The sequence below is a fragment of the Castor canadensis genome, chromosome 3 (assembly GCF_047511655.1).
Source record: "Castor canadensis chromosome 3, mCasCan1.hap1v2, whole genome shotgun sequence".
NCBI lineage: Eukaryota > Metazoa > Chordata > Mammalia > Rodentia > Castoridae > Castor > Castor canadensis.
The window spans coordinates 187,929,513-187,945,210 of NC_133388.1; positions in this window are offsets into that span (position 1 = coordinate 187,929,513).

Below are 15,698 nucleotides of genomic sequence, written 5' to 3' on the forward strand. Positions count from 1 at the left end.
TATTCACTGAATCAGTGTTAACTGTCATGAAATGGAGATAATCTTGGCTGGGTCTGGTGGTCCACACTTGTGATCCCATCTACTCAGGAGGCTGTAGGCAAGAGGATCATGGTCTAAGGCTGGTCACAGGCAACAATGTGAGGTCATAGCTGAAAAATAGCTAAAGCAAAAAAGGGCTGGGGACTTAGCTCAAATGTTAGAGCACCTGCCTAGCAAGCATGAGGCCCTAAAAATTGAGATAATCATATTTTGTTCATGGTAAAACCATGAACAAAAATTTAAAAGTGGCTATAAACAAAGCAAGGCCCATCCTTCAAAATATTTAATCTCTTCATTTAAAGCATATATTGAGAGTCTAGTACAGTCCAGACACTGTGCAAGGAATGCAGAGAAGTGGAGTAGAAATATTAACTGTGTTCAAGACGCCCAGATTCTGGTGAAAGAAACAGATAAGAAAATAACCTGTAATAATAAAAACCATGGAAAATTGGTTTGAAAGCTCTGTGATAGTTAATTTTATGTGTTGATATTTGTTCAAACATTTTTCTGTATGTTCCAGTGATATTTGGATGATATTTGCATTTAAATTGGTAGACTGAGCAAAGAAGATTCCCCTCTTTAACATGGATTCATCCAATCAGTTGAAAGCCCGAATAGAACAAAAGAGCTGACCCTTCCCCAGAAAAAGAAAGAATTCTTCCTGTCTCACTGCCTTGGAACTGGAACCCTGGTTTTTCCCTACTTTGGATCTCAAGCTGAAACACTGGATTTTTCTGAATCTCATGCATGCTGTCTTTTAGACAAAAACTAACCCACAGGCTTCAGCTTACCAACTCACCCTGCAGACCTTGAAATCTATTAGCTTCCACAATCATGTGAAACAGTCCCTATTTATACATATAACTGCATTTTACATACACACACCCACACCCACACACAAACACACACACACACCCACACCCACCATTTATTCTGGTTCTCTGCAGAGCCCTATTTCAAGCACCTTGCCCAGGTTGGAGGGAGAATGTGATGGGAGACTTTCTGGAAGGGAAAAACATCAGTTCAACCCAGTGACACTAAAGCTAAGGAAGGCAAAGCTAAGGAACAAGGAAGAAATTATGGTATTAAAATTACAGCGTAGACAAATGATTCATGAAAAGTGATATCTGGATTAGCAACAAAAAGTCAAGAGCAGTGTCTATAGAGTCATAGGGCAGAAGTCTGGTTGCCAGAACTGAAGTACCAGGAAAGGCCGAGGAAGTGGACCCAGGAGGCATAGACAACTCATTTAAGATACTAGACTGGGAAAGGGGTGAGAAAGGTGGGGTTGTAGCTGGGTTGGAGCAGTGAGTTCAAGGGAAGGCTGATGCTGACATGCTTAAAAGCTGGAGGGAAAAGGCAAGTGAGAGGGAGAGGTTGACCATGGGTAGGGGTGGAGTGGGGGGAGAGAGATCATTATCAGTACATCAAGGTTCCTATGGAGCTGGGGGCTGCATCCTTGCTAGGATTTGCCTCAAAGCAGAAAGACCGTGCAATGAGCTTCTGCTGGTGCAGAGGGGAAGGTACCCACCACAGACTGGGCATGGGTGGTTGTATGGGGTGATGTTAGGTAACTCCCACTTGATGGCTTTTTCTCCTCTGTGTGGCAGATGCAATGCTATTTGCTAAGGTAAGGGGCTCAGAGGATATAGTGCAGGAGGTGGGGAAGAGAGCAGGACATGTAAAATAATCTCTGTGGGTATGAGTGATTTGATTAGGGAAATTAGGAAGTACCATCCTGCATCTTTAAGGTTCCAGGAAAACGGGTGACTTGGAAAGTATCAGACTCTTAAGCTGTGTGGCTATGGGCTTTTCAGCAGTTTACACATAAGCAAACTGAAGGCCAGATAAGATGGTGTGATTTCAGAAGCGCCTCACTGAAAGCCAACGGCAGAACATACCAGAACTCAGGTCCCTGAGTTCTCAGACTCTTGATCTTTGTACTACAGAGCACAGCAGTTCCTGGAGCCCCTCCTTAGAAGAGTAGTTGATAGAATTGTTTGATGCTAACCCAGCTGTGGGCTACATTTCCACTAAGTACAGAAGTTTTTTTCTTTTGCATGAGTTTTTTTTTTCATCTTACAGATGAAGTGAAGGGTTCTTTGGACGCCTGTAACCCATGTATCAGGTGCTGTGGCTGTGATTGGATGTGACTGCTTATGTCCCGTTACTCAGTGGGATGCAGGGACTTTTTTTCCTCATTCTGCTTTGCAAACATTCTGTTTTACCCAGATATTGCTGAGGCTGTCTGCATCACTTAAAGACAAGATAGACTACTGAGGAGACTTCCAGAAATGCTGACCAGGGAAACTGAACATGTGCCTTTTTAAAAAAATAATAATAAATCAGTGGTTGATTGAAAATGTAATATTTAGAATAATAGAACAGCTAGAAATTTGGCCAAGCATGAACAAGCCAAAATTTCCTGAAGTAGTGTGACTTAATTATCAATATATATATTGGAAGCAGACAGCTTCAGTACATACATCAAAGGAAGGGCAGATCAGATTCAAAAAGCCTTAGCTAATCAGAATAAGTAAATCCCTTCCAAGGTGACATTCACTCTATGGGCAAAAATTAGATTCTCCTAGGTGCTTGGGAGCTCAGGGTATTTCTGGCTCAACATGCACGCAAACACATTATTTGCTAAATGGGATTGAAACTCTGGTTAACACTCTGGAAAAAAATTTGGAGTCTACTTAAAAAGCTAGACATTGATCTACCATTTGATCCAGCAATACCACTCTTGGGGATATACCCAAAAGACTGTGACACAGGTTACTCCAGAGGAACCTGCACACCCATGTTTATTGTGGCACTATTCACAATAGCCAAGTTATGGAAACAGCCAAGATGCCCCACCACTGACGAATGGATTAAGAAAATGTGGTATTTATACACAATGGAATTTTATGCAGCCATGAAGAAGAACGAAATGTTATCATTCGCTGGTAAATGGATGGAATTGGAGAGCATCATTCTGAGTTAGGTTAGCCTGGCCCAAAAGACCAAAAATCATATGTTCTCCCTCATATGTGGACATTAGATCAAGGGCAAACACAACAATGGGATTGGACTTTGAGCACATGATAAAAGCGAGAGCACACAAGGGAGGGGTGAGGATAGGTAAGACACCTAAAAAATTAGCTAGCATTTGTTGCCCTTAATGCAGAGAAACTAAAGCAGATACCTTAAAAGCAACTGAGGCCAATAGGAAAAGGGGACACGGAACTAGAGAAAAGGTGAGATAAAAAAGAATTAACCTAGAAGGTAACAGCCACATACAGGAAATCAATGTGAGTCAATGCCCTGTATAGCTATCCTTATCTCAACCAGCAAAAACCCTTGTTCCTTCCTATTATTGCTTATACTCTCTCTTCAACAAAATTAGAGATAAGGGCAAAATAGTTCCTGCTGGGTATTGAGGGGGTGGGGGGAGAGGGAGGGGGCGGAGTGGGTGGTAAGGGAAGGGGTGGGGGCAGGGGGGAGAAATGACCCAAGCCTTGTATGCACATATGAATAATAAAAGAAAAAAAAAAGAAACTCTGGTTAAAGGTTTTTGCTGCTCTGTAATTTTACTTCTTGGTTCTTGACTTTTTTGGGGGATGGGACTAGGGTTTTGAACTCAGCGAGTTGTGTTTCCAAAGCAGGCACTCTACATGAGCCATGCCTCCAGGAGATGGGGGTCTCACGAAGTATTTGCCTGGGCTGGCCTTGAACCACAGTCCTCAGTCTACCAAATAGCTAGGATTATAGGCATGACCCACTGGTGCCTGGTGGTTCTTGATTCTTTTCCATATATAACACAGTCCAGGCAAATTTACCATGAAAATGTTCATAGTCTCCTGAGAACATGAGTGTAGTTTTTTTAAATGGGCATTGAAGAAATTTGTACATTTTTTTATTCACTGGACTCTATTATGTATTGAGCACCTGCATGTGGAGGCACCTTGGTTGTAAATGCTGGGATTACAAGGATAAGTGAAGGTAGGGTCTCCAGTCTCTAAGGAAGTATTTTAAATACTTGTGTGTGCTAGGTTATAAGGGGGCTTTCTCTGTGGTGAGGAAGCTGAAGAGATGGGGAGACCACATGGAAGGAATAAGCATTAATACTTCAATCTTTCTAGCAGAGAGACTTGCACTAATGGCTATCAGTCCTTTGCTACCTCATCAGTCAAATGCTGGGGTGAAAAGAGCACATGGTAGAGAGGGAGACTGAACATGTTTCTGTGTGGAATTTTTCAACCATGATTTTTCATTCAAGAGCTCTGGAGAAAAGAAATCCCTAACAAAGAGAATTTGGAGAGATCTAACATCAGGCAGGAGTATCACCCTCTTCAAGACTCCCTCTCTTCTGTCTCTCTTCCCTTCTCCCCTCTGCTCTTCTCTGGTAAGAGTCCTCATCCTCTCTTCTGTAAATCCCATTCCTCCGTGCAGTGAGGATGATGGCTGCCAGCAGTCTAACATCATTCCAACCTAGAAACTTCAGTTGAAAGAGAAACTGTCATTCGCCTAGAGTTCAGTAAAAGCCACAGGGAGAAAAACTGGGCCTGTCTGAACTTCTTTTAGACTAATCAAGTCAAATAATTGTGTCAACTGTGTGAAATTCTAAGAGTGGCCAGAGCCAAAGCTGAAGTTCATTCCAGTGTCCTGGAAGAGGCAATCGTGTGATTTGGAGCCACTTCAGAACACATGCAATGAGAAGGGGATGTTTTCTGAAAGGAGAGATTGGTGTCATGACCAAAAAATCCAGAGAAAGATATTGGGAAGATAGACACCAACCATAAAGTCAAATCAAAACAATCAGATGCCTACTTTGCAAGAGAAGCAGGTCTATTAAGAAGTAAAGATGTTAAGCATCTTGACTTTTTGTCTTCTTTTTAAACCAGGCTTGTTAACTATTTTCCCAGCTTGAAGAACACCTGGAGTCCCTGGAGAAAACTGACCAAGCTTACTCCAGAAGGAAGTGAGTAGCCCCAGGGTTCCAGTAGCTCAAGGCTCCTCCCAGTTGCCTGAGAGCCACAAAAGTCCATTTCTTAACCTGCCTATTACCCACTAGTGAGTTTTTGTGTCATTTTTTTCCATTAAGGATCTCAGGAAGGAATACATTAAACTAATAATGGTTATTTGTTCTTTAACTCCATCATCACAGTGTACAGATAGCCAAAGGACAGAGTCTGAGTCCATTCAGGCTACTGTAACAAAAATAACATAAACTAGATTGTTTATAAACAAGTTTACAGAGGCTTATGTCCTAGAGGCAGGAAGTCCAAGATCAAGGTACTAGCAGATTCATTGTCTGCAGAGGGCCTTCTTCCTGGTTCCCTCATGTCACATTTTTGCTGCCTCTTCACATGGTGCAAGAGACAAGGCAGATGACTCTAGCTCTTTCTGGGGGCACTAATCCCTTTTAGAAAGTCTCTGCATTTTTGACCTAATCACCTTCTACAAGATCCACCTCCTTGTGAAACTGCATTGTGGGTAAGCTTTTAGCACATGAATTTTGGGAAGACACAAGTATTTACATCATAGCAGAGAGCTAGGAAGAGGATAATGGTATCTAGTCACCTCTCTAGGTGCAGAGCTTTCTTATTGTTTCAGAGAAAAAGGCAAGAGATTCATTTTACTACAATTTAGAAAGCCAATGGCAAATACCAGGTCAGGTTTCAGAGCAAATACTCTGAGCAAAGTCAGGAGAGCATGTTCTATAAGGTTGCAGGAGACTGTGACTTATGCATCCTAAAGTAAGGGTAGGTCAGTGAGGTTAGGTAGCTGGGGAGGATGAAGTCAAGCATCAGTGGTACCCAGAAAGCAGAAGAGAGAAGAAGCCCCAATTATTATCAGCACCTGAGACTTCTACCTGAGGCTGGACTTCCGAATGTGCTTGGAAATAATGTTGCAGGGGCAAGCTGAATGCACAGAAAAGGATGGGAATAGAATGGACATATGGTAGGTTTTATGAAAAGGAAACAAACCCTTTAGACAAATTATCTTCCTTTATAAAATTTCCCTTTCCTCTGCTCTCCTTTTTTTTTCTCCCTACTGCCCCACTTCCACTCACATAGGTTAATACTCATTATGCTTCTGTCTCTATAGTGGGAATTCACGTGATACCAGCCAAGACTCACTAACAAAATAAGTGTAGAAAGAATCTAGAAAAGAGTTTGTGATCATCTACACCACATCTCTCAATTTATGGAGGAGAAAACCAAGGCCCAGTAAGACAAGAGCCCTGCTCACTTCTCTGACTTGGGAAGCAGAGCTAAGCTGGGTCTCTAGGATCTCACACTAGTACAGGGCACTGGTTCTGGGAATAGGATTCTTCCTGCTTTGGCAAGTGAAGCATAGGCATGAACCAAAACCTGTCCAAAGTACAAGGAGACATGCTTGGGCTCAAAGCACAACTATACTAGCTGTATGGACCCTGGACAAGTTACTTCTCCCTCTAAGCTCAGTTTCTCTTATGTAAAATCCAAGATTACAATAAAATGATACACAAATCTCAATTATGAGTGTAGAGATAAGAATTGTAAAAAAAAAAGGGAATAGAATTTAGCTCATGTACAAAGAACAATATACTATTATCCAGCAGGATTTATTGAGGAATGCAAAGATGGTTCAATAACAGGAACAGGCAAATAATCCATTATATTGAGTAATGAGAGGAGAAAAAAACTGGTTACACCAGTATACGATAAAAACAGCATTTTACAAATTGGGTAATATTAACTTTTGTATCTGAAATACAATGATGCTCATGCTATGTAGCCATGTATTATCAACCACAGAACCATGATTAGTTTGCCCAGTGGCTTATACAAAAAACACTGGACTTTATGAAGATAGCAGTTATTTCTTGGACTATTTCCTGAATTGTGTTTCAAATATAAGCCAATCAATTTGGCCAGGCTAAAAAAAATGCTGATTTTGTTAGGATCAACTGATTCCCATCTTACTTGCTCCTTAAGCCAAAAGTTATTTTTAACTTCTTTATGACAATAATCTACCATCTATAAAATGGAAATGGTAATTTATCTCCATCATAGGCTTGGGAGGATCAACTGAGGCAATCACTGCACCATCACTGGCAGATTTCCTCCACAGGACAATGTGCTCATGTTCCCCTGGGAGTGGCCCCTGTTTCAGCCTAATTTCTCTAAATAACAATATAAGTGTCTGCAGAGCAGGTCTTAGGTCCAAGTCAAAATGAAAAGGCAGGCAAGCTTCTTTGGTCTGCACTAGCTAGAGTTAACATCAGCTATCTTGAAACTATCAGGTCAATCCCAAGGTAAAAGGCATTTAAGGACACGTTGCAAGGAAACATTACAGGACAAAGGAAATACTAAAAGGGGAGATATGTTTAGAAAGAACTTCAAGAAATTAACAAGAAAAGATGCTGGTTTGAACTACTATTGGAGAGTCTTACAGAAGTCATTCGCAAAAAGTCATTTCCCCACCAAAGTGCATGACCTCATTTTCTAAGGAACAGTTTATTTGTTATTCCTGTTTTATTTGAACTAGTTGTAACTTATAGACAAAGAATTATGGACAAATAATTACAACTTATGGACAAATAGCAAGAAGAGTATTAAAGAAGTTAAATTTATAGCAGAAATTATGCCAGCAAGTAATAAAGCTAATTAGTAATGGGATAGATGTTAGCCAACTTCAAGTCCATTGTGAAGTTTTGACTGTGGAAAAAGAAAGCATTTACAATGTCTAATTTCTTAAATGACTCATTGACTCTTTTTAGATGGCAACAGTTTTTTAAAAAACATTTTTTAAACACTGGGGGACATTTATTTTGTAGACTGTCATTCAGTTTGGGCTTCCTTCATGAATCCTGATTTGGGTTATGGCTTTTTGGCAGGAATTTTATAGCAGGATGCTGGGATTTTTTTTCACTGCCTCTAAAGTGACATGTGTTGACACTTTGAATCATTGCTGATGTCAACTTTGGTCACTTAGTCAAGGTGCCAGGCTTCTCAACTGCATAGTGTCTCTTTTCCCCCTTGTAATTAATAAATATTTTTGTAGGGAGTTATTTTGGGACTATGTAAATATCCTCTTCCTCACTTGATTTTATGTTCCCTTCTATTAGTGCCCAGTAGTGGTTTTTGTCTGAATTAATTTCTAATCTGACACTTGCCCAATGGTGGTTTTCTGTTTCTATAGCACTTTCTAAAATTTATTAGTTGGCATTCTATTGAAAGGAAGAGCTTTCTATTTTTCATTTATTTATTCTTTCCTGTATTTTGATCAATGGGTTTAGGTTTTTAATTTACTCAATAGTCTATCGTTCATTCTTCTGATTAGTATCCTTATTTATTTTTATACTCAAATTATCTCAGATTTGTCTAGTGGCAGCCGCTTTAAGCTAAATCCTGTGTCATTTTGACATATCCCATATTCGTTGAGCACCTTGGGCATTTTCTACCATAACAAAATATTCCAGATTTATGCCACACTTTCCTTGACTCAGACTCCTTGGTTCTACTTAATGTGACTGGGATTTAGAAACCCAGATGTGGTACAAGGTATGCTCATTGTTACTTGGGTGCCATGGCTCCTAGACTCTCTCAGCCTGTAACTCAGCACCACATGGCTCATTCTAGGATTTCCTTTTCCTGTATTTGTAGTTTTCCTCTGTGTGAGTGACAATCCTGACCATCCCTATCTTCAACTATTTACTTATTTGCTCATTGTCTCGACTCCTTCCTCCAAAATCTGACCATTCTTCCAACTTTGCAGGGCTGGCATCCAACTTGGTTGCTTTTCTCACTTGGGTCTGAATTCTGAATTCCATTGGACCACCTTCCTCACTCAGGCTTCCAAATGGACTTTGAACTGAATTATCCAGGATGGAAGGAAGAAGGAACTATATATATATATATATATATGTCCAGTTTGGCCCTGGATATGGGGAATTGGGCAGGTTAATAAATGACCAATAGAAGTGTATATTTTCACAATGTTCTGTCTTAGATATTCTGTTCTATTCCTATATATTCAATATAGTTAATCTCTCTTCTCTTTTGTCTCTCTTATGAACTTTAAACTAGAAATTTCACTTATAAAAAGTCATCCTAAATAAGTAAATACTTGTACAAATGTAATAAAGTATAGTAGTATGCCTTGTGATATTATATACAGCAGCAAAAACCTGAAAATATAAATGTTCAATAAATTATGATTCATCAATATAGCACATCAAATAAAGGTTATGTGGATTTATATTCATTTATATTTACATATGAATAACATACTAGCTATCTGTAGGTTGTAGAGTTTTAGACTGTTGAAGTATTTTGTTTTCTTGTTATATTTTTACTTACTATAAATTCAACAATGAGCATGTGTTGCATATTTTTAAAAGCCCAAAACCAATCATGAGAACTTGAACTCAATATTTTGTCTGGAAATTGGCATTGATCCTGTAAACCTGTACCAAATCCATACCATCATCATCTACTGGCCACCACTGAGTAATAATGACCAACAATTCTGGCCAAGCTCACTGCACAGGAGTGGGGTGGGAATGAAAGAAATAATAGACATTGTAAGATGCAAGTGTTGCAGAGCAGGGAGGTGCTATCAAGGTCATTGCTGTCTTTGTCCTTACATCATCAGCAGCCTTATGTCTTCAGCAGTGGCATCAGCATCATTGGTACTGATTTCAGTTCTGTTATAGAACCTGCTTTCTAAATTCAGAGAGGGAAATGCTAGGCCTCTGTTCAGTTGTTTGGGAGTCAGAAGAGAAGCATTTAGAAAGGCACATTCTCTGAATCATCTTAAAATCTAGTTGAGAAGATAATAACCCAACACTTCCACATTACTCAACAGATAACAAGAGGCACTCTTAGCCCAGAGAGAGGTATTACCCAGAGTCTGTTCTTGCTAGCAGTCCAAGACCAGAGACAGGTGTGGGCTGGAGAGTAAGGGAGGGTCTCAGAGGGCTACCATAGCATATTCCTGCCAGACTGTGGTAGCTTATTGTTAATTGCTTTCCAAATGCTGTGATTGGATTTATTCACACTTTATGATAAGTCTGAAGTGCAAGTTTAGAAACCAATTAGAAGGCTAAAAATGATGCTGGGAATAAAATCTACTTTGATCATATTTTTAGAGATCCTGCATAACAGGCTCTAACACTTGCTTTATCCAAGATTATAATATCCCAAAGACAAATATATGAAAGTGTGGGCATAGAGTGTGTCATCCTCTCTGGCTCCTGTCCCAGCATCTGGGAAGAAAAAATACCAGTCTCATGGAAGTAAACTCAACACAGGGGCAAAGTCTTAGTCTGTTCTGCCCACCAATGTATTCCAAGTGCCTAGAACAGTGCTAGGACACATGGAAGGGGGTTAATAAATATTTGTCAATTAACAAATAACTACTAGATAGATAAAACCCCCCATTTTCACTTTCAATATGCAGGGCTACATTTCTTTTTGAGACACATGAGGCCCTTAGTGTATCCACATTAGTAGATATTAGTAATTAAAATGTGCTCGACTTGCACAAGCATGTGTAAGGTTTTCATAGGGTTTGACTTGCATGGTGGGAAGCCAAATTCCCTGTATAATACCTGAGATCAAAGAGTAAGGCCTCAGGGGGAACATTTGGCATCTGGTCTCTGTCTTCCAGGATTTCCAAATTCCTAATTTACTGACGGTTCTTTCTCTGTAGGAAGACTAATAGACTTTCAGGCTGTGCTTTTAAAATTTTCCCACAATGGTTCCCCTAAGGGTTGAGGCAATTATATGCCACATTAACTGCAAGTTTTCTCTCTGTTTTTTTATCTTAAATGCAATGAATTTCCTTTCTACTGTATATTATCACTATATTTATTTAAATGTAAATATAAGGAGGCCTCCTCCCAAAATGGTCATCTAAAATTAATCCTTCAATGGCCATGGTCAGGATAGACTCTAACTTCCACCAAAAGCTGGCCTCTGCCTACCTTCTGTTCTCTCCTCTTATTATCCCCCTTTACCATGGGTATTCTCCAGCCATAGGGAATGTTTTAATTACATCCCAACTCCCATGACCTTGTTCTCTGCATACTCCACCTGTTCTTTGACCAAGCTGTTCTATCTGAAATACTGATCTACTTTTCTAGCTTGGCTAGCGCTTTCAGTCAGAACTGTTCCCCCGACTCATGGCTATAGTGAGAAAGATGGCTCTGCCATATGTTCTTGATGTCTGCTTCAGTCAGCACACACTACATTTGATTGCTGTTGCCCAGGTATCTCTCCTTGTCACAGGCTGAGCTCTCAAGTAGAGGTTTTTTTTTTTTTAATCTTCTCCCTGAAGTTTTATTTTTTATCTTTTTAAAAATTATTATTGTTGTACTGGGGGCACATTGTGACATTTACAAAAGTTCTTATGATATATCATAGTTAAATTCACCCCCTCCATCATTCTCCTTTATTTCCCCTTCCCCCATTCCTGGAACAGTTTCAACATGTCTCATTTTTCCATTTTCATACACGAGTACATAATATTCCACCATATTCACCTCCTATACCCTTTCCCTACATCCTCCCCCCTCCCACTGGTGCCAAGCCCCAGGCAGGACCTGTTATTACCTTCTTGTTCTCTGTTTTTGAAAAAAAAATTGTTATTTGTATAATATAGGTATAAAGAGAGTTTCACTGTGACATTTCTAAGTATATATGTATTGTAACCTGAATTGGTTCAACCCCTCTATTTTTCTCCTTTCTACCTTAGTCCCTGCTCTTACTGCACAGCTCAGTAGTGGGTATGGTAGGTTGTTTAGTTCCATATTTATTCTGAGCTTCTAATCCCCCCTCCTTCATCTTCAAACAAGACCTTATATACCAAGGAATTCTAGACCGCTTTGTCACCGCAATGAATTTTTTCCCTATTGTTCGGTATAGAAACAATATTTGGGTTGAAATTTCTCATTATACTATAGTTTAGAATTTGAATGCCCCCCACAGGTCTATGTATTACAGGCTTGGAACTCAGTCTATTGGGAGGTGACAGAACCTGTAGAAGGTGGAACATAGTGGAAGGAAGTTATGTCATTGGGGGTATTGCCCTTGAATGGGATATTGGGACCCTAGATTTGTCTTCTCTCCCTACCCCACCCTGGCCACCATGAGGTGAGCAGCTTTGTTTCACCACAATATCCCCACAATCATGTTTTGCCTCATCACAGGCCCAAACCAATGAACCAACCAACCATAGACAGAAATCTCCAAAACTGTGAACAGGTATCCATTCCTAACCTCAATCAATACTGTCTCAGAATTAAAGTCATCATGACTTTCCTTCATATAAGTTTATTACCTCAGGTACTTTGTCATGGCGATGAAAAGCCAACTAAAATGCATAAGAAATAACTTTAGTAGAAGATACTTTACCTGATATATTTCTGTATTAATAATATTTATGAAATTTAGATATCTTAGATCCCCAAAAGCTTAATGGAAGGTATTGAAGTAGCAAAAATAGAAAAATAGAAAAATGTCTGGGAATTGTCATGAAGAGCTATTACCTGAGACAAAACCAGTGTGCCATCTGCATTACTGTATATTTCCATCCTCCATAGTCCTTCCCAGTTGGTACAATCAGCTGCTGGGTATACAGCTATTGTATGTAGCACAGTGCCATCACTGTAGCAATTTTTAAAGTTATTTTAATAGTGTGACTTTTAGGATGGACGATGTTTAGTATTTTTATATAGACTCACTGTTTTATAAAGCTTCTTCTTGAATGTGGACTCAAAGATAAAAAAAGTATTTTCTGCTGCTTAGAAACTATATTGCTTTGGCTCTGTTTCCCACTCGCTTGAGGATGACCATTTCTTGGCCTGCACTAAGAATATTCAGTACTTTCATGATGACTTTAATTCTGAGACAGTATTGATTGAGGTTAGGAATGGATACCTGAAGGTTCAACCTATTGATTGCCTCCTAACGGCAGTAATGACTACAATAAACACTGGAAACCTCAGTTGAAACAAGCAGATAAATACACTTGCAGCTGAGGATCTGTGACTGCTCAGAAGACTGCTGTAATCCTATCCTAGAAGCCAGCTCCTGAATCCCTGTCAGCAAGGTTCCTTCAGGCTGCTGAAGGCTGTGCAGCCTGTGCTCTGTAGAGACCAGAAGTGCCTGGGAATTTGTATCACTTGGAGGCAGCTTTGCACCAATGTGAAGTGTGCTGGAGGATCAGTCAATACACCAGTTCTCTTGTCCTCTAATCAGTTCAACCTGCATGTGATCCTTGCTGTCTACAAAGCTTCCCTGTGGGATTGAGTCCAAGTTTTCCTCTGAGACACTTTGCTTGATAATGAGCGTTTGCTTGACTTCCTTCTCTTCCTAAACCTTCAACCTCCCGTTGTTTTTTCCTGGAAACTTTTCCAAGTATATCACTTTCATGTGTATTTTTGTGCCATAGGTTGGTGAGTCCAATTTACAAAATAGAACTGGAACAGTTCTATTGTTTGGTTTTTACCAGGAGTATTAATCCAAGTGGGCATTCCTTCAATAGAACCTTATAAAATTGTACAGTTAACCTGGTAAATCTACAGAAGCTGCTAAAGCCTCTGGGAATACTTCCTCTCTTCATCTTAAACTGTCTTCTCAGACATCTTCCCTAACTACCATGTCTAAAAGAGACTCCAATGACTCCATATTCTCCACCTTGCCATCTTGTTAATTTCCTTCAATTAACTTGTAATAGCCTATAATTATCATATGTGCTTGTTTTTTTCTTTGATTATGCTTATCTTTAACAGAACTTTACTGAGAGTTCTGCTAGAACAGGGACCTCCTGTTAGATCAGGCACTGCATCGGTCCTATTTCCTGCTGTGTACTGTACCTGGCTTGGTGCTCAGGGACTTTGTTGAATGAATGGAATACAAATGCAGTTGTCTCCCTTTCCCATTGTGTCCACCAAGACTGACATTTCCTGATGTTGCAGACATAGTTTTATATGTTCAGATTCTATAAGAATTTAATAGAGGTTCAATACACAGAGATTTTGGAAAACACACCTGTCCTAAATAAGGAAAACAGATGAAGCACATGTATTTATAGGGATTGTTTAGCCTGGGACATACCAGCCAGTAAACAGATTGTGCTTGACAAATCTTCATGGAAGGTGTGGAAGTTTTGAAGTCAAAGTGTTGCTGGTGTTGATTTGATTCTTGGAAAACATAAACCCTCTTTTCCCCTGAGCCCTTCTGCATGACTGTGCTGGATGTCTGAGTCAGACTCTCCTAACATAACAAACCAGGAGGGAGAGTATTTTGTGGTTTGTATTTCAGCTCTTTTGAGTAATTCCGACTTCTCCAAAGCAATGGAGGCGAAATGAGTTCCAAAATCCTTAACTAATTTGGGTAGAGGGGAGAGCAGAATTTCTCAAAGTCTGTTTCACAGAATACAATTCTACCATGGTGTATTAATAGGACTCCACAGAAACAAAAGCATACATGGGTGGAAAAATGTATTTGGAAAGAATCTTTAATATGCTAATACATTGCTGTGATCATGAAACTTAGGTGACCACAGAATATTTCTTTGGACTATCACATGGGAAATCCTGCAGTAGAGACTGTCTGAAATTGCAACTTCACACTTGGTCGTCATGGCTCTGTGTCGCCACTTCTGAGTTGGAAAAAATCCTTATCTTCTTCCACCTGGAATATCTAAAAGACCTCTTCAATCATTCTCTTCTTTGTATCTTATGATCCTTCTAAACTCGGAATGCTCACCAGTTCATAAACATCCACTGACTCTCTTTACTATTGTTCCTAGCAAGCTGTCACAAAAAGTAATGGCTTAAAACAACAACGGCTACTAACTTAGACCATACATCTGCATTTGGACAGGGCTCAGCAGGGAAGGTTCATCTCTGTGTCATGCAGAATCTGCTGAGGATCCTGAATTGAGATTGCAGGCTCCACTTCCAACATGGTACATTCACGTCTGGCAATTGGTGATGACTGGTGGCTGAGAGTTCAGCTGGGGCTGTCAGTTGGAGCAGCTATATGTGTCCTCTCCCTGTGGTTGCTTGTTTTCCTCATAATATTCCAAGAATGAATATTCAAAAATATAGGAAGTAGTTTGGGCTTGGAAATGGCTCAGTTTCATTTCTACTGGATTCTATTGCCCAAGCACTCACAGAACTCAGATTCCAGGCCACATGACATCAGTTCCACTTCTCGATGTGACAAAGTAAGAGCCACATTTTAAAATGGCTATAGCAGCTCTGTGAATTTCCTCTTAAAATTCCTTCTATCTTTAATGTTCCTTCAATTCCCACACCCACTTTGCCACCTGGAAAACCATTGACTCTTCAAGGCCTTCATCCAATGTCACTTTCTCTAAAAATATCCTTGTCTGTCCTTTCTTATCATGTTGCTTTTATTGCTGGTCTCAAACTTGACACATCATATTAATGTTAAAGGGGAAGAAGGCATTTTGTTCATTGTTCTAGTTCCTAGCATAGGGGTTGTGTTGAATGAATTAATTGGCTAATTTTACAGACCAACTGTTATCATAACAACTGTCATTTCATAAATGTTTGTTGTTTAACAAGCCCTAAAATGCATTTATAAATATTATCTTATTGAATCTTCACAAACAGGAAGCCATTATAATTCTCATCGCACAAACGACCA